The 26,933-nt window shown below is 49.4% G+C and overlaps 1 protein-coding gene and 2 long non-coding RNA genes across 5 annotated transcripts in view; all 3 read right to left on the minus strand.

The window, feature by feature from the left end:
- CAPZB (capping actin protein of muscle Z-line subunit beta) overlaps positions 1 to 26,933 on the minus strand; it is a 133,411-nt gene that overhangs the window by 96,468 nt on the left and 10,010 nt on the right.
- On the minus strand, positions 8,370 to 12,858 carry LOC146402589 (uncharacterized). The gene is made up of 2 exons (XR_014807173.1): positions 8,880 to 12,858; positions 8,370 to 8,615 (listed from the first exon to the last, which is right to left on the minus strand). It is a non-coding gene; the product is annotated as an uncharacterized LOC146402589 (long non-coding RNA).
- On the minus strand, positions 16,417 to 22,756 carry LOC146402590 (uncharacterized). Its single transcript, XR_014807167.1, has 2 exons — positions 21,003 to 22,756; positions 16,417 to 18,641 (listed from the first exon to the last, which is right to left on the minus strand). It is a non-coding gene; the product is annotated as an uncharacterized LOC146402590 (long non-coding RNA).

Here is a 26,933-nt window from a genome sequence, read left to right on the forward strand (position 1 = left end):
CCAGAATCACTGGACAAAACAGCCTACACAGAGAGGCTCAGCAGATAATGATAATGGTGTGTGTGTGGGGGGGGGAGCTGGTGGTGGTGGCGGGGTGGGTTCCAGTGTACACAGGATGGCTCTGAAATGCCATTCATAAGGCACGGGCTGAGCTACCGGGCTCCCCTCTAAGACAAGTGGCAGAGGAGGCCGAGCACTGGCCCAAATGCCCAAATGTCTACGAAGTTCGGGATGCCGTTGGGCAGGAAAACTGAGAACCCTGCTCACATTCAACAGAAAAAAGCTGCCCCTGACAAGATGTCACCCCCTGGAAGTCCTCAAAGGTGAAAAGAAATGAGTCAACATGAAAATGAATAATATGACAATAAGCCGCCTGGAAGAGATGAGTGGAAGATTATACATCACATAAAAGGCGCAAGGACTACAGAAGAGAAGAGCAACTGGCATGCCTGAAAGGGTGCAGGGGAGTACCATTCTCTCAGAAAGGAACTGGCAATTAGATACCCAAAGCTTTTAAAGCGTTCATACCCTTCCCGGAATCTAACCTAAGAAATGACTCAAATTCACGCAAAAATATGCCCACTATTTTGTTGCCAAAAAATAGAAATAACCTTCCCAACAGCAGGGAAGTGATCGAATAGCCTGTAATAACTACAATGTTTGTGTCGAGCATCCTTAGAAACATGGGAAATAATCTATTTTATACTAAATTAGCAAAGCTGGATATAAAAATTTCATCTCAACTAAGAAAATATCCAAATCCTGGAAAGAAACAATATATGCAAATGTTGGCAGTGTTTTTCTCTGGGTAGGGAGATTAAGTGATTCTTTTTCTCCTTTTATCTATTTTTCTGAACTTTCCAAATTTTTTATAAAAGTATTTCTCAATCTCTAAAAAACTATGATCCATGGGCCAACTGGATTTTGTTAACTCTACCCTCTAGGGTTTGTACTGTGTAGAAACTAGGCTTTTCTTTATTTTCGCGACATAAAATTCTTATTCTGAATGTGCTTCCTCAAATTACAACCCCACTGATCAAAAACTGACCATGGCCACAGACGAGATGAGAGTGAGCATCCCAGAGGGGTATGTACGACCTAGCCCAGCCCGCAGTGACAACAATCTCCACTGGGAGCAGATGAAACCTCTACCGACCTTCGGGAAATCGGGATGCTGTGGTGCTTGTGGCTGTTTTATTGTGAGAAGGAAAAATACTAACGAATTTAAAACCTGGCCCAGGCAATTTTGGGGCAGGACGAGACCGAATCCTTGAAGGAACCCAGCACCACCTAGAAGGAAGCTGGAACCACAAGTTCTTCGTGCCTTCTCAGAGTGTTTTGTGGACACAGCAATCCACTTCAGCTAGGCATGCCCCAGGGACGCCACCCCGGGTTCAGGGTCAGTCAGCCAGAGCTGGCTCCCCTGAGAACTGGCGGAGGACTCCGCTAGCCGGCCCAGTTCAACACAGGCCCAGGAGCCTTCCGGCCTTCTGCTCCTCCAAATGCTGCACCACACAGATGAGCTGGTGCCACCTAAGCTATCTGCAAAAAAAGTGCAGTTCAAGTATAAAGTTTATTCCACGGTGGAGCTGGATCAGATTTCAAGTTTGCTCTCTAATTATGACATTCCCACTTGCATTCTAATAAGCTCTCTTGGATGAAGGAAGAAAGGGCAGAGACAGAGCTGAGGAACAGGGAGCAGTCTGATGGCAAGCAAACAACCTCCAAGTAATCCGAGCTAAGAGGGGCCACGGCGGCCAGCGGGGATGTGCCCTGAAGGGAACGGCTCCAAGGCAGAGCAAGTACCCAGACCTGCCTTCCCTGGCGCCTCCCACCTGGGAGGGAGTCCGCCTTCACAAAGCTGCACAACTCCGACTCCTCGAGGTGAACCAACTTGAAAGGGCTCCCTCCTCTCCTCCTCCCTTCCACCCTCTGGGGGCTTGTGATAAATATTTTTCTACTCATGATGCCCCAACTCAGAAGAGCGTTTAGAGACTGAGATGAAGCCATTATTTCCTACTTCAGCAACCTGCTCATTTCGCAGAACCCAGAGGAAAACCCCCAAACTTTTCCTCTCAACCACAGATCCAAAGCTGGTGGCAAGTGTGACAATTTGGATCAAAGAAAGATGCAAAGTGTCTCGCCATCTCTTACCTATGATAAACGCTCTTGTTTCTTAATTCAACAGCAAATGATTCACATTAGAAGTTGCCCCGGGACCTGACCAACCAAACACTCCCTAGTCTGCAACAAGCTGTCAGGAGCCAGCACATTTCGGGGGCAGGGGACGACTGTTTTCAGTGTCTGCCAGTTTGGCCTTGCTCACTTCCAAAACCCTCACCTACCTAGCCAGGCGCCATGTGGATTCCAGTGACTCTGCTCTTTACCTGCCCTGCCACCTCCCTTCACCAGGACAGTGAAAGTTTCCGCCCTCGCAGCCACTTAGCCACCCGTTGCTCCTCTTATTCCATCAGATCTGATGTATGTGTCACCTCTCTAGGTTCTGGGTCATATCTTCTGGGCCGGTCATGGCCCAGCTGGCAATTATCTGGGCCCTGGAGGGGATGACACTTAAAGCCATCATCTACAGCTGGGGAGGCCGGGGCAGCAGACGGTGACACGACCCCAGATGTGCCCCAGGACCGGTGGGTCTCCTGACTTCTGCCATCTGGCTTCAGTCTGGCCAGGTGGCTTTCCTTTGCAGACGACACCCAGGCAGCTCCTCACCACAAAACCCGAGTGGAGGCAAAGCTGACAGGCAAGAAGCACCCTTGTACCTGGAGCAGGTCTGAAAGGCTGCACTTCCCAAGGCCGGAACCAGGGGTAAAGCAACAAAGTGGGCGCTTGGTGCCCGAAATTCTGACAGCCAAGGAAAAGAATGCACTGGTGTGACAAGAGGTGACGCGAAGTCTGCCTGGAGCTTCAGCCACTGGCAGAGGATTCCGAAGGGCCGCACCGCATCTCACAGTAAGGACAGTGGAAATCGGACCTCGTCTCCAGGCTGCTGTGCCAACATGCCCAAGAGGATAAAAGAATAAGCAGGTCTTCAATGCGAATGATGGCATGTCCACGCAAGGTGACATGCATGAAACGGCTAGAATCGGGCTTAAGAGGAGAAGGTGCTGATGTCCAAAACTGGTGATTTTAAGTTGCCCTGACAAGTGCTTCCTGTGGGCCTGACCTGTTCTAGGTGCTTTATTTACAATCCTCACAACATGCCTCTAGGACAGCTTCTGCTATTACTCCTACTTCATAGCTGAGAGGACGGAAGCACAGAGAGGTTAAGGGACTTGTCAGAGATCACAAAGCTCTCGTGGCAGGGCTGAAACAGGAACCAGGCAGCCTGGCTCCAGAAGCCATGCTCTTAACTGTCATGCAATACTGCCACCCATACTACAAAACATTATAAGTATCTATTTGTACATCTTCCAAAAAGCAAATCAGAATAAAAGACCAGAGAGAAATACTCCAAAATAACAAAAGTTCTGATCTAAGGAGTAGGATTAAGGTAACTTTATTTTATAAATTGCTATTTTTCTAATTTTTTACAATTCATGAAATCAGACAGAAGAAACCTGTGACTCTTATCACTTTTATGTCCCTAAAAAAAAAAAAAAAAAAAAAAAAAAAAAAGGTATCCAGAGTGCCAGCCCAAGGGATTGCCAGTCCTCAGTCCCAGCCGGTCTGATGAAACTTTCACACAGTTACTCAGCCACCCACCACCATGAGTTTCTTAACCTCTGAAATGGGAATTCCACTACCCAACCTCAGAGACTGGGTAGGATTAAACGAGGGCATGGATGGAACTCCTGGCACAGAACCTGGCACAAAATCATTACGTCTTCTCCAGGGGGGCCCAAAATCATAACATAATAAGGAAAGCTAGCTACCACTTCTTTGTTGTTGTTGTTGTTGTCTTTTTAGGGCTGTGCCCATGGCATATGGTGGTTCCCAGGCTAGGGGTCAAATTGGAGCTGTAGCCACCGGCCTACACCAGAGCCACAGCCACTCAGGATCTGCGCTGCGTCTGTGACCTACACCACAGCTCACGGCAATGCCAGATCCTTAATCCACTGAGCGAGGCCAGGGTTCGAACCTGCGTCCTCATGGTTACTGGTCAGATTCGTTTCTGCTGAGCCATGACAGGAACTCCTAGCTATCACTTCTTGATGGCCACCCTGCCGGGCACGTGACACAGACTGAGTCAACTCTCCCTAACTCCCTGAGGGTGAAAGGAAGAAAATGAGGTTCAGGAGCTTGCTTGGAGCCACAGCACCTGGAAGAGGCTGACCCAAGACTCAGATCCTGTTTGCCCACCTCCAGGGCCCACACACCTTCCACCAGGCCTGCTTCCCTTCCCGAGCAAGTTCCAGGTGAAGGGCCCAGCATCTTGGAGCTCCTCATCACCACGTCCCTCTTTCCAGCCTGTTCCCTTTCTTTAAATGATGTCAGACTCCTCAGCTTCCCAGGAGGAGAGAGTGCACCTCACACTGAAATGACTACAATGCAGCTCTTAGCACCTCTGGTCACACTCGAAACCTGATGCCCCTGGTTCAATCACCCCCCCGCAGTGCTCAACCCAGTCCAAGTTCATGGACAGAATGACACTGACAGTCTTGGGAGCAAGCTTCAGCCCTCGCCTCCTGAAGCCATACACAGGGGCGGTCTATTTTTCAACACCAAATTCAGGACAAGGCTGTGGCTGCGGTTTTGGTCTACGTACCTCTAGGTCAGAGTGGTATGGCAGGCGTTCCATATGCACTTAGCCAGCGGTCACGAGTCCCAGGTCTCCCAATCGGGACCAAAAGCTCAACCTCAGAAGCTCAGATGGGTAACATCACAGTGGCTGATAGTCTAGAGCAGTGGCGAACAAGTGCCCATTTGCAAAACTGGCCACCGAGTGCTTCCCAAGAAGTGTCCACAAAGAGCTGGACAGTAAGCTGCGCCCAAACACCACCGTGCCTTGAGGCTGCTTCCTTTCTCACTGGGGGGGAGAGGGGGTGCTGCTTTAAGAAACCAAATATATGACCATTCCAGTCTACCCCCAACCTCTCGAACAGATCTCCTACCTGGGTTAATCACAGGTGGCAAAAGAATTTTTCACGTAAAAAATTGTTTTTGAAGTTCATTATATTGACCCTTAGGGTGTGTCTGATACACAGAAAGTCACCTGTACTGACTATATACTCCTGGAGTGTTGCTACAATCCAAGAGCAAAGGCCACTTGACTGCATCCTCCAGCTTGAAGCAGGAGGAAGGACAGCCCCTGAAGATGATCGAGTTCGGCTCATTTCACAGATGAGAGCACTGAATCCAGAAAAAAGGAAGCGGGCACAAGACCCTTTGGAAGCAAGCAAGAACCCTTAACTATTCCCTCACGCTTTTGCGGTATCAGCTGCTATTTAGGCTTGTGTTGGAAAATCTTGTCCATCTGACGGCTAAGGGGGCAAAGGACAGAAAGAACCTAAAATGCAGACACTCACCATGTTTGGTTTGGAAAAGGCCAGTCAGGAGTGCACAAGAGGTTATGAAAAACCCCACGGCCACCACCACCCAATGTCTGTCTTTAGAAAAACAGAAAGGGATGTTTATTATTTGTAAGAATTATCTTTGCTATTACATGACTCATTCCTGCACGCTAGTAAGGTTTTCATCTGGTGCCAAGGAAAGACTGCTGAGTTACAAAGTTTGCAAAAGTTATCATTGCCCAATACGTGTCACACTGCAAGGCAAACTGATACGCAGCACATGAGCTCTGTGGAGAGACTATTATTGTTCTCTCATTATTACCAACTGTTCCTATTTTACTTGAAGGCCTTAGTGACATTTTCACCCAAAAGCTCATCAACCTCAGCAGGTGAAGTGCTTGGAAATGCCCAGAGTCAGCACGAGTTTCCGAGGAGATCCCACCACGGGTGCTGGCACAAGGAAGGAGAGTGGTGGGAGCAGAGGACAGAAACAGGAGAGGCACTGGGAAAGGAAGACTACAGATGAGAGAAAAAGAACTTACAGACCCAGAAGGCATACAAAAAGCCTCTAAGGGCAGAAATAAACAATCCTACACATGGTAACTAGGAAAGCTTTTTTTGCCCCTACTCCCAACTAATATGTGGTGGAGGGATAAGGAGGACCATGTAATAACAGCTCAACGAACATCCCAGCCCACATGTGTGCAGCACCAAGACCAGCAGAGGGCTCCCACCCAAGTTCCTGGACCCTCACCCAAGCTGGCAGGTGGGTGATACCAGCCCCACCCTACAGAAGAGGAAGCGGCGTGTCACGCAGCCGCTCAGTGACAAGGCTGGGACTAAAGCAGAGCATACTTCTGCATGGGACAGTCTGGAAATATCAGCAAACACGCACACCCCAGGCATCTAATGACTGCTGCCTCCACTTCTCTGGGCGACGCCCAAATGCCTCAGCCTCGATTTATATACGGCGAACCGCAGGCTTTTCCCTTCCAAACCTGTAAGGATTGTGCCTACCAGCTGACACTCACCGAGCATTTCACTGTGCCAGCAAGAACGCTGGGAAGCATTTTAACTCACTTTTATCATAATTATTTTTCTATTCTTTCTCTCCATACCCCCCCTTCAAGTCACCATCAGGTCTCACCTGGTCTGTCGCCGCCTGATTGACCCACACCTGCCCAGTCCCCTCCCTCCTCCATACCCGGTTCAGAGAGAGCTTTTCAAGACTGAAGCTGAATCCCGTCTTGCTGCTCACACCCCTCCGAGGCTCCTGTGGGAGAAAGACGAACCTCCCGCCTCTCCACTCTGCGCCTCGCCCGCACTGGCTTCTTCCAGGTCCTCACCAGCTCCTTCCTGCCACAGGGCTGTGCACACGCTGTTCCTTCTGCCTAGGCTGCTTTTCCCTCAACTGAAGCCTAGTCCTCCCTGACTGTCCCTGAGCCCAGCTCCCCATTGCAGCCCCCCGTGGCAGCGTGCCCCCCTCTGGGCCCAGTGACTAAAGGGCTGCTGCCGGCTTCCCCCGCTAGGCTAAGGGCTCCAGGAGAGCAAGGGCCTTCCTGGTCCCCTCTGTATTGCTGGGGCTGGCCACAGTGCTTAACTCACAGTCAGTGAATACATACGTTTGAGGCAAGACCGATGACTCGGCTCTCGGCCTGAGCACCAAGCAGAGGGAAAGCCGCAAGGGGCTCCTGGTCCTGGCAGGCCCCTGCCACGGCGTGAGCGTGGCAGGAGGTGTGGGGAGAACACTGCCTGTGGAGCCTGTGTGACCGAACCAGGAGGCCTGGTGGGGACGGTCCCTGCGGGTGTCCGTCGCTCAACAGCAGACAAACCCCAGGGGCCTTCAAATTGGAGTCAGTGTCCACCTACATGGCCCATGACGCTGAGCAAAGCCCAGTGCTGCCCCCCTCCTCTGCACCACCCACCCTCTCACCAGGCAGCCTGGCACCTCTTCCCTGCTTCCACCCTGGCCTCTCACTCTCCTTTACCTGCTGGCAGAATAGCCTAGTTTAACATGAAGAAGATCACGAGTGCCTCTGCTTTCAACTCTGTGGCTCCCGTGATCATCAGAATAAAACCTGTTGCACCAGGCCCTGCTGACGCAGTGCTCTGCTCACTCTGACAACTGGCAGCCCTGCTCCTCGGCCCCAGCTGCTCCTTCCTTGGGTGCCCCAGTACCTGGCGCCCTCTCGGGGGGCCCATCTCACCATCCCAGGGGCAGGGCCCTTCCCTGCCCACCCAGCTCTCCGGCCCTCTCAGGCTCTGGCAGCACATCGCCCTCCTTACCATCAGGCTGCCATTTATGAAGTCCCATCCCAAGAAAGCAGGGCCTCGGTCTGCTTCACGTGCCGGTGAACGCCACCTCTCAGGACGTTTAGAAACAATCCAGGCAGTGAGAGAAGCCCGAGAGGTGTGCAAGCTCATCCCCCAAAAAGCCTGACTCCCCTCTGACGGATGAGAGGGTGAGGAGCAAGGGACACGAGGGACACAGCCAGGCAGCAGCCCCAGCATCCGCGCTGCTGACCCCACCCCAGGTGCTGCCTCCTGCCACTTTCCCGGTCACAGCTCATCTCCTGCAGACACAGGGGCCCCTGGAGGGCAGGCTCCATGCCTCCATGGCACCTGCTCCAAGGGCCAGGCCCTCTCACAGCAAGTCCTAGCCAAAAGCCTACAAACAACTGAGGATCAGGGATGCGCTGGCTCAGAAAGTCAAGCAAAGGACAGGCAAGGCCAGGAGGGCAGCACCCTCGCACCCGCACCCACAAGGGGTAGGCCGCCCCTCCAGGACCATGAGAAACAAAGTACCAGCCACTAAGACCGACCCTCTAAAGAGCAAGTCCAGGTCACTCTATAATAGCTACACTCTGACTTTTAGAGACTCTTTTTCAAACAAAAAGGACATTTGTTTTCCCAAGCGAATGACATTTGGAAGGGCTTTCCTGCTGCTTTTATTTTGTCTTTTGTTTGTTTTCCTGGGGGCAGGTATGTTTTGGTATGCCCACAGCATGTGGAAGTTCCCAGGCCAGGGATAGAACCTAAGCCACAGCAGTGACCCAAGCCACAGCAGTGACAACGCTGAATCCTTAACCCATTAGGCCACCAAAGGAACTCCCTGCTGCTTTGATTTGGGGAAGTTATACAAAATTACTATCGACTTGGAGAAGAGACTTGTGGTTGCCTGATGGGAGGGGGAGGGAGTGGGAGGGATCGGGAGCTTGGGCTTATCAGACACAACCTAGAATAGATTTATAAGGAGATCCTGCTGAATAGCATTGAGAACTATGTCTAGATACTCATGTCGCAACAGAAGAAAGGGGCGGGGGGAAACTGTAACTGCAATGTATACCTCTAAGGATGACCTGACCCCCTTGCTGTACAGTGGGAAAATAAAAAAAAAAAAAAAAAAATTACTATCGACTGTTCCCTACACCTTACACATTTACACCTCGTCTTTATTCAATCCCAACAACCCTGTGAGGCTCAAAGGCCCATCCCAACCAACCAGGGAGGCTTACTTGGCCCAGGCCACACCGCAAGCAGGTGGGAAATCCAGGCTGTCTGACTGCAGACTTGCACCCTTTACCGTAAATGCCAAAGGCTATGATAATGCATCTCAGAAACATCATAATTTTCTCCAAATGACTTAGGACTGCTCATTCAAGTGGAGCTTTGAGGTTGTAAGGCAAAGGCAGAACCGCTTTTGCATGAAGTCCAGCTCTTCTAAGCACTGTCTGCAAGGGGCCCCCTGCAGCTTAAAGCTCTTGGGGCAAAGAAACGTCTGGCATCAGCAGGAACCCTCAAGAAGAGATAAAACTCTGCGTAAAGGGGAGGGGGAGGGGCTGAGCGTGTGAGTTCAAACTGTGAATTCAATTCAAGGAACCACCCTGCAAAGAGGAAGCCAAAGTGCAGACCAAGCAGCAAGGAAGCAGAAGGCCTGGGTGGCTCTGAGCCTCCGGGCCAATTACCAACGGAAGGAGCAGTGCTCACAGCAGACAGAGGCAACTCTAGCTGCACGGCCTGGGCGCAGGTGAGGGCGCCCAGGAGAAGAGGAACCAAAGGTGGCCATCTAAGAAATACCAACAGCCAAAGGTGTGCCGAGCGTGGGCTAATCGTGGCAAGGAGGTCGCCCAACGCCAGCACTGCCAGCCAGGGCTCCAAGCATCCGAGACTCAGCTGCCAGTCTCTTCCCATTTCTATTTTTTAACTCAATAAATAAATGTTCTTCTCTAGAAGAGGCCAATCTAGGATGGGGGGAGGAGAGAAGTAGGTGAGGGAGATGAAGAGGTACACGCCATCAGTTAGAAGATAAATGCATCAGAGATCTGAAATGTAGAGGGCAGGCAGCACAGTCAGCAGCTATGTCCTCTCTTAGCTGAGATGGTGACAGACTGACAACGAGGCCGACCACGGTGGCCGTTCTGAAACGCACAGGAACATGGAATCACCACGCTGTGCACCAGGAACCAACACGCTGTTGTAGGTCAACTGTGCTTCAAAAATTAACTCACACACAGAAAAAGAGATCACATTTGCAGCTACCAGAGGCAGGGGGTGGGGGAGGCAGGGATTAAATGAAGGCGGTCAAAAGGTACAAACTGGCAATTTTAAGGTAAACACAAAATTAGAAAACAAAAAATTAAAAATAAAAAAGAGGCCAGGAGTTCCCGTTGTGGCTCAGCAATAACGAACCCAACTAGTATCCACGAGGATGCAGGTTCAATCCCTGGCCTCACCCAGTGGGTTAAGAATCTGACATTGCCGCGAGCTGCGGTCTAAGTTACAGATGCAGCTAGGATCTGGCGTTGCTGCGGCTGTGGCACAAGCCAGCAGATTGGACCCCTAAACCTGGGAATTTCCATATGCCTCAGGTGCAGCCCTAAAAGAAAAAAAAAAAAAAAAGAGGCCAATTTGAAAGGAGCTACAGAGACAAGAAGAGCCCCAAGGCCCGAATGTGCAGCTCATCTTAAACTCTTCCCACAGACACAGTCACAGCTAGCAACACAGACTACCATCTACTCTCTAAGCAATGAAAAGGTCATGATATCAGAGCCAGTTATTCATGCAAGAAAAATTAAAACTTATATCCTGCATTTTATAGGGTTCTTATATGGCAAGGCTCATAATTTTAAGAGCAACCAATATAGTAAGTGGAAAGAGAGCCATGAGAGCTTTGAGAAACAGATGCAATAAATAGAAAAATAATTTTGAATGCTAATAAAACCTCTCAGAAGAGGGTCTGTTGCAAAGCCAAGGCAGGATCGGGTATTCTGTAGGAGGCGACACACACACACACTAGATCTCCGGCTTCACAGAGGCTGGCATCCAGGGACATCTTTCCAACTACACAAGACTCAAGTTCACACAGTATCAGTGAACTAGGTACCCTCAGAAGGGGTGCAGAGCTGCCCCCACCAGACACAACTGTTCTGTACAGACAGACTCGCTCCAGCTCCCAGGCCCAGCTAGTGTTTCAGCATCAGCCCATCCAACCAAATGACATCCTCAGACAGACTACACTTGACGCGGGCCGCCCTGGGGGCTACCTGGGGAGGGGGGCGAGGTGGTCTGTGACCCCTCTGTGACTCCTGCTCAGACCACTGGAATCCAAAGCCCAACACTAGACCGCTGACGTTTTAAAGGAAGAAGAAGCAGAGATGCTTAGTCTCAACTTCAGTAAGAAGCACTACTGCACAGGTCAGCTGGGTCCCTCTAGGCTACAAGATGGTAAGAGGCACGATTAAGGGTCATTACAGGTATCTTAAGGCACTCGAGGATTTTCATCCAGGACATGGAATAATGCCCAGCATTCTAGACTCTTACTCAGAGATGAGCTCAACAGGGTCGGGGGCGGGGGGGGGGGGGGGGAGTTTAAAGGGTTACATTTAACCCCAGAAAGGCAGGAAGTTCCAGGGAAAAAAAGCTGTCATTCTACCCAAGTCTTGTTGGAACTAAAGCACAGCAGGAAAATCAAGCAAACCAAAGGGGAATTAGAGCCGTTCACAAAGGGAGGGGCCTTGGGATTAATGGACTCTTTAATTTTCGAATTTCCTGAGGTTTCCGGCTAATTAGGCCCCTTAGCCATACTGTAATGTGATCAAATTTCAGCTGAGTTCACCAAACAGCCGAAGGTGGAAGATGGCTCAGAAATCACCACTGAGCCCTAGGGACTACAGGCAAGGCCCACAGTGCTGGCTTCCAGCCTTGATCCGCACTAATTAGGCACCTCTAATTCCCCAAACAATGGCTCAGAGGGCACTGTGTAATCCGTGTACACTTGGGGAGCTCTGTTCTTGTGATACTACGGACACGTAATTCCCTAACTAGGGATGAGCGTACATACATATGCAGTGCAAAGGTGGGGAGAAACGACAGTGAATGCAACTAGCAAACACATATGTGGACAAGAATATTCAAACTTGCTAACCCACAAATGAAAAATAAGCTACCCTTTATTGCTTGCTAAATTAAAATCAAAGGAAAAAAACACCCAAGGTTGACAAGGAAGCAATAAATTGACAGCTGTGGCCTTATGACTTGGCATGACACTTTTGGAAAACAATTTGGCAGTATTTGTCAAGAGATGTGAAAGTGTTCATACTTTGACCCAGTAATACTACTCATGGGAGTCCATCCTACAAAAGAATCCAAATACAAAGAAAACTGCATTAAGGCCCACAGCCACCGTAACGCTGTAATGCAAAAAAAATGGAAGCAACTGGAGTTCCTGTTGTAGCTCAGTGGTTAACAAACCCAACTAGTATCCATGAGGACGAGGGTTCGATCCCTGGCCTTGATCAGTGGGTTAAGGATCTGGTATTACCGTGAGCCGTGGTGTAGGTCGAAGGCGAGGATTAGATCCCGAGCTGCTGTGGCTGTGACCCACAGCTGTGGCTCTGATTTGACCTCTAGCCTGGGAACTTCCATATGCTGCAGGTGTGGCCCTAAAAACAAAACAAAACAAAACAAAACCTGGAAGCAACCTGGTGCTAGAGTAACAGGGAAGTTACTGCTGCGTCCATCTTCCCTTCTCTAAGGAGTACTGAACAGCCATTAAAGAATCGTGGCTATAAGGGCTTTGCAGTAGTAATGTGGAAAAATGCTGAAATAATATTAATTTTTTAACAGACTTTTTACAGATGTCTTACATTCGCAGCAAAATTTAGCAAAGGCATACTTCCTGTATGACTTCTACCCTCACTCATACACAGCCTCCCCCATGTTCTTCTGGCTGCGCCCTCGGTGTGCAAATTTCCCAGGTCAGGGATTGAACCCAAACCTGTGCCACAGCAGTGCAGTGACAAGGCCAGATCCTTAACCCACTGTGCCACCAGGGAGTGGCACAGTGAGTTAACATCCCCAACAATGAGTTAACATCCCCTACCACCCTGCGTGGCACCTTGGCTGTAACTGATGAACCTACACTGACATACTTTTACCACCCCAAGTCTATGGTTTACGTTAGGGTTCATTCTTGGTTATGGTCTATGGATATGAACAAATGTACAGTGACATTATCCACCATACAGATATGAGCATCATACAGATGAGTTTCACGGCCCTAAACATCCTCTGTGCTCTGCCTGGTCCTCTCTCCTCCTCTAACCTCTGGCGACCACTGATGTTTACTTTCTCTGTAGTTCTGTCTTTTCCAAAATGTCACATAGTTGGAATCATACAATATGCAGCCTTTACAGATTGCCTTCTTTCACCTAGTAATATGCACTTAAGGTGCCTCCATGTCTTTTCATGGCTCGACAGCGGATTCCCTTTTAGTGCTGAGTAATATTCCACTGTTCAGATGTACTAGAGTTTAACCTTTCAACCTACTGAAGGACATCTGGGTTGCTTCCAAGTTTTGGCAGCGCAGAGTTTTTGGACATGCAGAGTTGCTTTATAAACAATGCAGGTTTTTGTGTGGGCATAAGTTTTTGACTCCTCTGGGTAAATACCAAGGAGCAAGACTGCTGGATTATACGTTCAGTTAATAGCATGGTGTCTTCTAAAGTGACTCTACTGTTTTGCATTCCCATTAGCAATGAATGCGAGTTCCTGCTGCTCCACATCCCCGCCAGCATTTGGGGGAGGCAGTGTGTTCTGCATTTTGGTCACTGGTCATTCTAATAGGTGTGTAGTGGTGTTTCATTGTTTGGTCATAACAACTTTTAAGAAGGAAGATAAAAAAATTATATGTAGCCTATAACTGTAATCAAAACTGAAAATGAAAGGACTTATTAAAAAAAACTATGAAAAACAAAAGGTCTTATTAAAAAGAAAACAAAAAACCTGTTACAAGCGATTTTTTTCCTTCCATGATCCAAATGGCCCACAGTGAAGCTTACTGAATTGAACCGTATGAAATTACTGATGGTCACCAATTTTGGGCCTGCAAAAATGGCGATTTCGTATGGTTCAACCTAAGGGCTTTACGATTAAAATAAATTTAGATATTCGCAGCATTTATTTTTATTCCATACCACCACCATCCACTCTTTAACATAAAGAAACATCTCTCCACACGTGTGCAAATGAGCTGACTGGTCTAAGAGCCAACCTTCAGAAATTTATAACCCAAAAAAGTAGTAAAGAAAGCCTTCTAAAAGGATGTGAAACAGCTGATGGAAAAAACAGCCAGTGAAAGCTTCGCCATATTTAAGCCCAATTCTGAAAGACACAGGCAGATTCTCCACCCACTACCACGTGGAGATGGCACCTCTACGCTGTAAATTCAAAGAGTTTGCAGAGAGAGCCTTCCCTGGGTCAGGAAAGCCAGGCAGTAAAGTCAAACACTGGCGCGATTCTTTGCAGGAGGGTGCGGTAGGGGAAGGTTCTACCCTACTGCGTTTCCCCTCTCGCTTCTGCCTGCCTTTCCAAAGGCCTCCTTCATCTTCGACCCGGAGCCACTTCTCCGGGCTAGCCTTTTAGAGGGTGTCTGCTTCCCTTTCCTGGCCTCAGGACAAGGCTGATTTTATTCAGCGAAGTACCCTGATTCCTTGTGCCCAGAAAACAGGATCTAAAGGACAGGAAGGCACACTGTGAAAAAGGCAGACTGAATAACCGTCTATAGAGGTGGAACCATTTTTTTAAGCACGTGTGGAAAACAGCTCAACAAATATGGGTACCAAACTCTTGACAACACCTCGGGGGGGAGCAACTAAGTCACACATTTCTATGTTGTTCAAACAGAATTACGTATTACTTTTAGAGGCAGAAAAACACTACGGAAATCAAAATATTTTTTAAAAGAGAATGGGAGATCTGCTTTTATGTCTTCTTTTTAAATTTTTTGTCACACCAGTGGCAGGAAGAAATTCCCAGGCAAGGGATCAAACCTGCGCCACGGCAGTGACCCCAGTCGCTGCAGTGACAGCACAGGATGCCTAACCCACTGCACCACAAGAGAACTGCCATGCTTTTACTTCTTTTTTTAAACTTTCACCACTCCTTGCTCAGCCTCCCAGCCCCTATTTCATAGTTGCCACATGGTAGAATTTCTTTATCCAAAAAAGGGGAAAAAAGGGGTTGGGAAAAAGAAACCCCACGTACTGGAGACTGCCAGGGCTGGGCACTGTGCTGGGTGCTTCCTCCGCACCATGTGCCCTTCCGCTGAGCTAGAGGGCGTGCGGCCCGGGTGGAACAGCTACGAGGCCATCTGTGGCAGCCAAGGACTCTAGCCAAAGACGCACCAACTGACACCAACCCAGGCAGCTCTGGGGAATGGCCCGGGAGGTGGGTTAATCAGGCATCTCATTACTCTTCAAAAGACCCCATGAGGCAGATCCCTGTGATCCACATCCCTATTTCAAGGATGGGAAAGGGAAGCTCTTCATCAATCCAAACAAAGCTTCAAGACACAGCTTCTCTTACCCAGAACAGTGTGTGGCTCAGGGGAGAGCCTCCAGGAGCACTGCTGGTGGATGTGGGAACGAAGCTGCCTGGGCTCAAAAAGGTGGGGTGATTTGCACAAGGTCGCCCAGCCAGTAAGCAGGTGGTTGACAGAGTCAACTTTCAGGCTCCAAACACTCGAGTGCTGCCATGGGCCTCAAATGCCTGGTGGCACACAGGGGCAAGAGAACAGTTCAGGATCAAGCTCTGCCTCTTCCTCTCTCCCCCAGGTCACCACCATTCCCTGGAGCTCCTGGCAACAGCTGAGCTTCGCCCAGCCTGGGCATCCAGCAGGCATTCCGGTGGGAGCACGTTCAAACCAGGCCTTTCATGGAGATGCGTGGAGGTGGACGTGCGCTTGCCAGATGAGCTGGCCTCCACCCACGCCACCTGCTCACCTCACTCCTAAACCCCTGACTTGAGCACAGCTGAAAAGTCTATTTAAAAAAAAAAACACCTGATTCAACTTTTACTTAAGACAAGAGCTGTAAATGTTTAAGGAAACGGATCTATTTTAAAAACAGCGGCTGCATAAGTAAAGATGGAACTGAACATGAGCTTAGAATGAGTGGGAATCTGAACTCTACGGTTAACTGACAACATAACTACAGGTAAATGACTTAGGCTCACTGAGCCTCAGCACTATCTATGAAGCCAGGATAACACCTATTCTCACTGGGACCAAATAGAGATTAAACCATTACATATAAACGAGCTAACACATTTACTCAGTGTCTTGGATATGCTTCCTGGCACAAAGGGGTGTCAATAAATAAACGCTGGTGCTATTCAAGACAAAATCATAAAAGTAACTGAACAAGAAAGGCCTTTAAAAAGCCCACCTAGTCCAATCCTGTCATTACAGATGGAGAACCTGAGGGCCAAGGAGGGTCAGCAACGCAGATAACTTCCGACTACATAATCCGGCACTCAACTGCGGGCCCCCAGTAAACGCACTGTACTCACAATACGCCACAGGAAACAGCATATTCACCTACTCTGCTTAAAAAGCACTTAAAACAGGTCCAGAGTAATGCTATTCCCTGTAGTTTCTATCCAGAATACATTTTCTTTTTTTTCTTCTGCTTTTTAGGGCCGCACCCACAGTATATGGGGGTTCCCAGGCCAGGGGTCCAATCGGAGCTGTGGCTGCCGGCCTACACCACAGCCACAGCAACACCAGATCCGAGCCAAGTCTGCGACCTACACCACAGCTCACGGCAACACCGGATCCTTAACCTACTGAGCGAGGCCAGGGATCAAATCTGCATCCTCATGGTTACTAGTCAGATTCGTTTCTGCTGCGCCACGATGGGAACTCCACAATAACTTTTTAAACTGAAGAAAGTTTCTCAAGGGGAGTCAACATTCATCTGGACCCGCACTGTCCCACAGAACAGCCAACAGCCACATATACCCATTTAAGATAAAGTTAATCAAAACTAAACTAAATAATATTCAGTTCCTCAATCACACCGGACACATTTCAAGGGCCCAAGAGCCACATGTGGCGACTAATTAAAGAATAGCACACAGACACAGGACAGTTCCATCATCATGGAACGTTCTAGTGGACAGTACGGCGGCAAGAGAAGACATCCTTAGACAATGTGTAATGTACTTAAAGAGTGGATTTGGTTTCCCATATCCTGTTGTCTGCTAATAGAACTACCAGAAGATAAGAAGGTACAGACCTCAACAGCCTTCCTTGTTTATGCAAACCTGCACATGCTATCAAGCTTAAGCTCTCCCAAAAAGTTCAAAACACTGTATCCTTGGGGGGCAGAGGGATGTTGGGGACTAGAAGGCAAGGGGGACTGGGGACATGTAAAAGTAAGACTTCAGTCAACAGGATGTGTTCTGAGCAAACACCCAATTCGCTCCACTGTCCACCTTAGTAAACTGAACATTCTTCAAGACGGATCAGCAATCCACTCGCCCGGCCTCGCTGCCAGGACTGTAAAGGGCAGCAGTCCCTCTGCTAAGCACTCGTGGTTCTGCAGCAGGACACGATTGGTGCAGAAACTGATTTCCTTCCTAATCCTGATGTCAAAATACTCTTGTGACCCCACCCACGCCCACCATAGCCTCACCCGCACCCTCTTCAATGACCCACAGAGCCAGAAGCCCTATTAGACGGAACAAGGCCCGGAGAGCAAACCTCTCTGCAGCCACACCCACCTCCATCACCTTCCCAGAAGTTCCAGCAGGCCGGCACCCACTTCCACTTGGTATCCTGAGTACCTGGGATGCTAGGGGACATATGACCAAACGAGACTGGAGATGAATCTTGTCATATGGTGTTGTGGCCATTTCAAAAAACACAGGATGCAGGAGCATTATTATAATATTTCACCCTTTATGTAAAAAAAGGGGGGGAGGTACAGAATTTATTTGTATTTCTTTGTTAGGTCTATAGAAATGAGGACAGAAAAAAAACAAGTTTACCAAAAACTCACTAGTGAAGATTGATAGCAGAATAATTCATAACATCCCAAACCCGGAAGCAACTCCAAATGTCCATCAACGGGTGAATGGACAGACTATGGTAAACGCCATGAATACTGGAGTCCTATACAGCCCAGAAAAGGAATAGCAGTACATGCACCAACGTGGGTGAACCGCCAAAAAAATCATGCTGGGTGAAAGAAGCACAGAAGACCAGGTTCTGTCATTTCATTTTTAGGAAATTATAGAAAAGGCAGAACTACAGTGACAAAGCAGATGAGTGGCTGCCTAAGGAAGGGGGGAGGGAGTGCAAAGGGGCACAAGCAAACTTTTCAGGGTAAGGGTGGACTGCTGGCCAAGAGATGACCACCAAAACTCATTAAACTGTGTGCTTAAACTGGTGAGTTTCATTGTATGTAAATAATGTCTTAATAAACTAAACAAAGAGGACCCTGGAAACATAAACAGTGGTTACTCAGGGCTCAAGGATTTAGGGAGGGAGGGCAAGCTGGAGGGGACTGGGCAGATGAGGACAAGGACAGGAGGGGAATTTTTCAGTATACAATGTTTTATGCACATATTTTAACTTCTGAAAGCTGTACTGGATTGCCTTTCCCAAAACTGAGCTACGATTCTTTCAAAGCCCAACAGGAGTTCCCATTATGGCTCAGCGGAAATGAATCCGACTAGGAACCATGAGGTTGTGGGTTCAATCCCTGGCCTCACTCAGTGGGTTAAGGATCTGGCATTGCCAGGAGCTGTGGTGTAGGTTATAGACGCGGCTAGGATCTGGCATTGCTGTGGCTGTGCATAGGCCAGTGGCAAGCAGCTCCAATTCGACCCCTAGCCTGGGAATCTCCATATGCTGCGGGTGCAGCCCTAAAAAGAAAAAAGGAAAAAAAAAAAAAAACCAAACAGAGAGGAGAGATTTGTGCACCAGCTCAGCTGGGCTGGTGTGGTCCCCAAGTGGAGGGTTCCTGCTGGTGGGTTACAGGCATGAGGGCTTAAAGGGGGGCGGGGGGAGGGGGGAGGATGAAAAGTCTCTGAACCAACCAAGGTCTGCAGAAAACCATTCCCCTGCTCTCTGCCCAGAAGCCAGCACTCCAGACCATACATTTATTGAGCACGTACTATATCCCATTTGGCATGTATCATCTCATTCATTATGATAAAACCCAACAACATGGACAGTGCCCTCACCATGTGCTGGATACAATGGTGGACATTATATCTGCTTTATTAGCCTCCTCAGATAGACCCTGTGATGAGGAACCAGTTCCAAGCTATGAAGCTGAAAGTGGGGGAGCGAGAATTTAAACCCAGGCAGTATGGCTTCAGAAGCTAAGCTTTACATCTCTGTCCAAAAACAACTCTGTAACTGGGACAGAGACAAAACTAACTTCTACACCCATGTAGGCTAAGGGTGGGGAGGGAACCCACATCAGACACCACGTGGATCTGTGCTCCTGGCTGCCTCCGCAGGCGTCCTGCCAGGAGGACCACTTTCCCCCATCAGAAAGGAGGAGCCAGAAGGATGGAGAGATTCACGAAGCTGCTGGGCTCCACAACTCTCACTCTGTGCACTTGATCAAGCTGCTTCTCTGGCTCACAAGCAGTAAGAGCTGAAACCCAAATAAAAATAAGAAGCAAAATGTTCCTGAGCTCCAGTATTTGAAGAGTCTCTATTTCTTTGAGCAGAGTCCTGAGGTGCTGTCAGAGGGGCTGGGGAACCATGGAGGTACCACTGAACAGCATCCTGCAACTCTTGAGCCTGGGGAGACCCTGTGCTCAATAGGAAGAAGAAAATGAGACAGGAGGGGAAGAGCCCAACACCATACACATGGCAGGTCAGGGGCCCAAGATGAGGCCTGAATTCAGGGTAAGGGCTCTTTCTGCCCGCCAGCATTTTCCAGAGTGTGGTATGCAGATCACTGGGGTTCGGGAGAGATTTGAGAGATGTGGATGAACGCAATTTAGTGGCTCCCTATTTTTAACATAACATCGAGAAAAATGTAACTAACTAGCACATCAAATGTGTGATTTTATAGACATTTCTGTTTGGAGAAGATCATGGTGTTAGGCTCAAGATAATCTGAAGAAAAACATTACATAAATCGTAACAAACTGTGCTGGGGGACGGCCACTCAGGAGAACATGTCCTGCGCCGTCCTGGGCTCAGCTGGGCAGCAAGCTAAAGCAAGAAAGACTATAAGGAAAGGATGCAACAGAAAGGAGGGAGACTGGAGGGAGCCAGAGGAACCACAGAGGTGTGGAGTCCTGCCCTGGTCCCTGCAGGTGACTCAGCTCTTGCCCAGGGACCAAGCGCCCAGCAGCTCAGGACAGGGAAGAGCCTCACTGCCCCGCACTCCCTCAAGCTGACCCAGCCTAAACCACAGTCTCCCCATGCACACGATGCAAGGTCCAACCGCCACGCGCCCACCAAGGTAGGGGAGCAGACGTCCTGGGTCCTACGCGCCCCCCACTCCAAGACCATTGTCAAGGAGGCATCCCTCCTGCTGTTCCCTACACTTGGGCCAGCTGTCAGTGTTAACCCATTTCCTTGCCTGGGTGACTCCCCTCTCTCTTTGGCTGCATGCTTCCTTTAAAACCCCAAGGCAGAGGGGCCAGAAGCCTCTCTCACAGGCTCCCAGCTCACACGAGCCCTAATTACCAGGGCTGCTTTGGTTTCAAGGACACAACACCTCGTTATGCTTACCCCATTCCCACACCAGCATCAGATGCTGGGAGGTGTAGCTGGAAAATACCGCAGGGAAGCCAGGCTCTCCAGAGCTGCGCCCGCCCCACCACACAGGTCCTAGGAACGGGGTGCTCAACTAAAATCGCCAGGGACACAAAAGGCCTTATTATCAAGCTGCAGTCAGATCCCTCCAAGAGATAGGAAAAAAGCGATGCCCAAACACTCAAGTCTTTAAGATTTCAAGAACACTCACTCGTTGACTACAAAAGCATGTTATCAAACTCTCAAAGGAATTACTTTCCTCCACACCACCCCCCTACAAAAAAATTCAACACTTGTGGAAGAATTCTATTAAAGTCGTATTATTATTATTATTCATTTTGGTTTTTAGGGCCACACCCGTAGCATATGTAAGTTTCCAGGCTAGGGGTCAGATTGGAGCTGTAGCTGCTGGCCTACACCACAGGCCACAGCAACACAGGATCCAACTTGCAACTTCGACCTACACTGCAACTTATGGCAACACCGGATCCTTAACCCCGAGTGGGGCCAGGGAGCCAACCTACTCTTTTTGTTTTATTTTATTTTATTTTGTTTTGTTTTACTTGTCTTTTCAGGGCCACACCTGTGGCATATGGAAGTTCCCAGGCTAGGGGTCAAATTGGAGCTATAGCTGCCAGTCTACACCACAGCCATAGCCACAGCCACACCAGATCTGAGCCACGTCTGTGACCTACACCACAGCCCATGGCAATGCCGCATCCTTAACCCCCTGAGCAAGGCCAGGGGTGTCCTCATGAATACTAGTCAGGTTCTTTACCGCTGAACTCCCTCTTTAACCTCCTCTTGAAAGTCCACGTTCCCCTAGTGTTTCTCACTGCAATTTACATCTTCCATGTACACTGCAATACAAGAGGAGCTCTCAAAAGGACCTGGATTTGAATCTGGACCTGTCCCTAGATTTCTTCTTTAACTCAGGCTTTCTGGACTGGCCCATCCAGCTGCAATGGAGCTCTCTCACAACGTCATGTCGGAACAAACTGTGGTCTTTCCATGCAGCCCTGGAGAAGCATGTTCAGAGGTTTCAAACGGGCCTGAGTTTATGTGGCAGAAAAGACAACGGCCTCCTCCGGAGTGTGGAGTCCAGATCCTAGAGTGTCAGACAGAGGATCCTAGTCCTGAGTGCCTGGTGAATCACTGTGGGATCTGGACAAGCCACCAGCCCCATGCAAGCAACGAAATTCCATGACACGGCAGAGGTTAAGGACAAAGGCTTTAAGGTCAGAGCAGCTGGGTCCCAAGTCCTGGCTCTGCCGCATACCAGCAACCCTTGTAAAATCTCTTAAATTCACCTAACTTGTAATTTGCCTTCACATTCACAGGACCTCAGCTTAGGGGAATTCTGAGAACTGAACAGGATAACGCATGTAAAGTGCTAAGTGAAGGATGTCGTAACAGATGCTACCGCCGTCCTTTCCTCATTAACTCCGAGGGCCTGCTCAACCCGTCAGCAGATCTGGAATCTCGCTGCACTTGTTCCAATACCCAGCTGGCCACCTGAGGATTAGAAATCATGGTTTTCCTTTCCTTAGAGATTCTGACGTGTAATGGAATTCAATCCACAGAATTTTACAGTTAAGCCAATGCCTCACGAGGACGTGAGAGTAAGATTCAGGCTTCACGAAGCACTGTGAGCTCATCACACAAAGCTCCAACACTATTTTCATTTCCATGTTCTGCCATCAGTCACATGATGGGTGGGCCCTTCCGTGGGGACCATAGTAGCCGGTTCTTCTCTGTTATTTCAAGAAACGTTTTCCTCAACAATCGATATGTACCAAATAGATACTGTGGAATCAAAATAAAAGCAGGATCCTGCAGAAAGTTCCCAAAATGCTTTTGGGTGCTCTCCATCTGGAATTCAGCAAGCTCAGAAACCACAGTCCATCGCATGCAAATACTTAACCACTATGCTGTGCGTTTGAAACTAATATAGGGTTGTTTATCAATTACACCGCAATTTTTTTTTTCTTTGAAGTTCAATCTCATTCTCCCCCCCTCCCCCAAGGCCACACCTGCGGCACATGGAAGTTCCCAGGCCAGGGATCGAATCCAAGCTGCAGCTGCAGCCACGCTGGATATCCTTAAACCACTGCACCAGGCCAAGGATCAAACCCAAGCTGCAGCAGAGACATCGCCGGATCCTTAACCCACTGCACCACTCTCCAATATCATTCTTTACAGAGAAAAAAAAAAAAAAGGAAGTCCCTTGTGGCGCAGCAGATTAGGGATCTGGTATTGTCGATGCTGTGGCACAGATTCAATCCCTGGCCTGAGAACCTCTGGATGTCACAGGCGGGGAAGGGAGGGGAGGGGAGAGGAGGGAAGTCAATAGTCCATCGACACAAAGGCCTTACAAAGCCCGTTTTAGAGGAGGCAAAAGGACAAGGGAATTCCAGCTAGCAGTTAGATAAATGCCCCTGGAGGAAGGAGGTTATTTAAAGGAAGGAAGGAAGAAAGCCAAGTGGTTAAGTAACTGGGAAGACTAGACCTATTCCCCAGGAATAGGGCCCAGTGCCAAACGAAGTGACAAGTAACAGAGGGCAGGAGACCCCTGCCCATCTTGCAGATATAGGTGGTGCCACCTAGAGCCCCGCACTCTCATCTCTCCGAGGACAAGAACCTCACTCAGTACCTTTGTTTGGTTTTACCCTTTGGGGCTGCAATGACCAGTATCACTGGTTATGGAGCAGGGCAGTAACTATGGCCTCTCTGCTCATTTCTGGCCCCAGCCACAGTATGACATAGTCAGGAACCAGTCCCCAGTTTCAACACTAGCCTGGTCACTGACAGCTTATGCTGCATCATTTTAGAGTCTGCCTGGATCTGCACAAAGCAGAGCAGATGGTGCGGGGAGGAATAAAGACTCTACAGTCCTCGGGCCTCAAAAGTGCTTCCACTCTCTGTGGGTCAGAAGTCTACGTGGGACACAAGGCTCCCTTGTGAGCGAAGAACTGCTTCCACCACACGTTCACTCCTGTCCCATCTGAAGATGGGCTCCGACGCATTGGAGCCAAACCTGAGGCAGCCGCCTAGCAGGCAGCTTCGAGCTGCAAAGAGTTTTAAAAGTGCTAAAGAACCTCTGTTAGAACCATCAGCATAGAGTACGTTCTTCTGTACACGAAAACGCACAGCACTGTCAATCAATTACACATCTATAAAACTTGAAAAAGAGAAAAAAAGAACATGCATCCTTAGACCAGACTCCAGTGTGTACTGAGAGCTGGATTTTGGAATCAGGGCCAAGTTTAAAGGCCACTTCTGTCCCTTACTAGCTGTGTGACCCTCTGCGAGATACCTCTTAACCTCCTAGGCCTCCGTTTTCACACCTGCAAAATGGGAGCATGACCAAGGCTATGGGCAAGATTACGAGATGGTGCCTATGACGTTCAGCACAGAGAGACCTGCCCCACACAAGTCCCCTTGCGTGATAAATCCTCTAAGTCAAGAGCAAGCACCTGGGAAGCTGGAGTTCAGGGGGGCCTCTCCTCAGTGTCACCATGACACCTGCACTTCAGATTTACAGTATCCTTAATTCAATTCTCTTTTCTGGGGAATGGCGCTAAATTGCAAGACCAATGATGAAATTCCTGTACATAATGAGGAACCCACATGTGAGGCCTGAGCTAAAGCACTTCATATATATATCATTCTTATTTAATCCTCTGTGGAAGGGAGGATATTATGTCCATTTTACTGATGAGGAAGTTGAGGCTCAGAGAGACGAAGCAGGTAGTTCAAGCTCAAACAGTCCCTAGGCAGCCAGATCCAGGAGTCTCCTGCCACTGTACCACGCCAGGCTGCCTTCCAGCAACCATTGCTCCTTCCATGTTTTTTTATCTTGCCTTCTTCCTACACCCCTAAACCCCAACACTATACAAGCCTAAGAATCAAACACATGTCCTTCCACTAAAGCATGAAATTCCCAAGGCAGTGAGGTCTGGCAGGTCTGTAGCAGTTCACAAACGAACACTGCTACCAGTAGCAGCTGAGAGCCCCTACGAAAACCTGCACCTTCAGAAGAGGAAAAATGGGGGGGGGGGGGAATCAACGATTAGCACCACGTCCTGCTCCCCTCAAAAGCTCTGGGCACCATACATATATAACTGGCACTCCAGGGGTGGCCACTCATGCCAAGAAAGAAGAAAAAAAAAATTAAGCCATTTTCCAGAAGAGTGACTTTTATTATAACCTGGAACAAAAACACCATTTCAAGCAATTTGTTCACGGAGAGGCAGGTGCACACTCCACAAGGCCCACACTGACGAGGGTTCATTTCCCGTGAGCTATGGGAGAAGCAATGCCATCTCTGTGAGCCCGACTTCGACACAAAGTCCAAACTCCTTCCAACACAAAGCAGACGGAATTTACATGTTTCTTTCGGCTGTAATAATATGCCAGGAGTTCATGTCACTGATAATAACATAGTATTATTAATAACAGTGGTTAATGTTATTCTCTGGCTTGGCATGTATTAACTCATTTAATCTTCATAAAATCCATCAGAAATAGATACTCTTATTCCCACCATTACACTGTGAGACAAGGAAACTGAGGCGGGGAGAGAAGGAGGGGACCCAAGGCAGGAGGTTTGGACCCAAACCAAGGCAGTCAGGCTCCAGAACCTGCCCTTCACTGCCCTGGACTTTGGAATCAAGACTACCTTCAAGGGAGTTCCCTGGTGGCCCAGCAGTTTAAGGATCTGGCATTGTCACTGCTGTGGTGTGAGTTGAATCCTTGGCACAGAAACTTCCACATACTGTGAGCACAGCGCCCCCCCCCCGCCCCCCAAAAAAGAAGACTGCCTTCAACTCCAAGGACGGCCAGTTGTGTGACCTTGGGCCAGGTACTCAGTGCCCACGACGTGCTGAGCCAACAGCAAACAGCGAACGGTGCAATCAGGACCCCTATTCCTACCAGGCCCTGATCCCACCACTGCCAGCGCCTCCAGATTGCCTTCAGTGCCAGGAGTAGCCTGGCCAGCAGCAGAGTGATAACTGAAATCCAGGGGCAGACTCCTTCCATTCTTGTCGCCCCCCACCCCTTAAAGTGACTTAAACTGACTAGAGTGACACCAACTGACCAGAAGCCCAACACTCATGTCCTAAGAAGCCAGATCTGGCCAAGGGCTCAAGTCCAAAGGCTCATTCTGGAACCTCCCCACCCTAGTGTTTAGTCTGTATTACAAAATGCTGGTATTCAGCCATTTTTGACCTAGGAGAACTGCAATTTCATTTGATTCAATCTACTGGGAGGTGGTTGCCTATCTTTATTAAGGACCCACTAGACATGCACTCATTCAACATAGTGGAGCCACAGCCTGCAGGTCAGGGACAGTGTCACAGGGGGACAGTACCCACAGCTCTGAGCAGGGGACAGATCCTTCGTCTTTCCTCCCTCCAAGGATAAGGAACAGAATTTAGCAGGCATCATGAGGGTAACCAGCTCACCCTGCTCAAGGTCTCTGCCCCCAGGTCCCCATGCAACCTGACACTGACCGTGGTGCGCAGGCTGGGACGGCGGCTGCACGGGAAGAAGGCCAGGGCACCCGGGCAGTTTCGTCAATGAGGGGCTGTCACAACCACCAGGATGTAGACAAAGAACAACAAGGCTGACCGGAATGCCAAGGAGCAGCCCTCCGGTGGCGGTCGCCAAGACTCCGCTGACATGCGCAGGTTTAGCAAGCATCTTTCTAAAAACAGACCACGGCTCAGAAAGTTCCAGCGTCTTTCATTTTCAATAACCCGGACCAAAAAACCCTTCCAGCTTCTCACCCAAACCCAGACCTCTTCAGTCACCACGGTGGGACCTGATACCTAGAGGGGCAGGAGTGAGGTGGAGCTGGCTGGGGATGCCGATTCTGCCGCCAAGCAGCCAGGCGCCCTTGGGCAAGTCACTAACCCTTTCCTCACCTGCTCTCGAGGACACAGACCTCCTCGGGCTCGGGTGGAGAGGATACGAGGTGGTGACCGCAAATCCAGCTGATATGGGGGAGGGGGGCAGTGGCCCTGCGTCCTGGAGTCCAGGGGGAGAGTCTGCTGTCTCAGGGCACCTCCACTTCCTGTTCCTCGAGACCAAGGCAGAGGCCTCAGATCCCAGGATGAGCAGAGCTCCGCACGCCCTGCGGCGAAGGAGCTTTCGAGACAGGAGCTGTCTAGAGGAGGATACACGAGGACGAGCAAGGACAGAGCAAGGACAGCACCATCAGAACCTCTCAGAGAGCAAAGCACCTGAAGCGGCCGGGCGTGGCCACTGCTGTCTTGGGTGCACAGCCCCAGGCCCGCACACTGACCAAGCTGTGCTCAGCTGAGAAGCCAGGGACAGATAAGAAACAAAGGCACAGGTGAGAGAGAAATTCAAGAATAGCTCCTTCAGTC

Source organism: Sus scrofa, chromosome 6 (assembly GCF_054392235.1).
Source record: "Sus scrofa isolate SSC_HxYL_T2T_F1_AM1 chromosome 6, Sscrofa_HxYL_maternal_Yorkshire_Landrace_v2.0, whole genome shotgun sequence".
NCBI lineage: Eukaryota > Metazoa > Chordata > Mammalia > Artiodactyla > Suidae > Sus > Sus scrofa.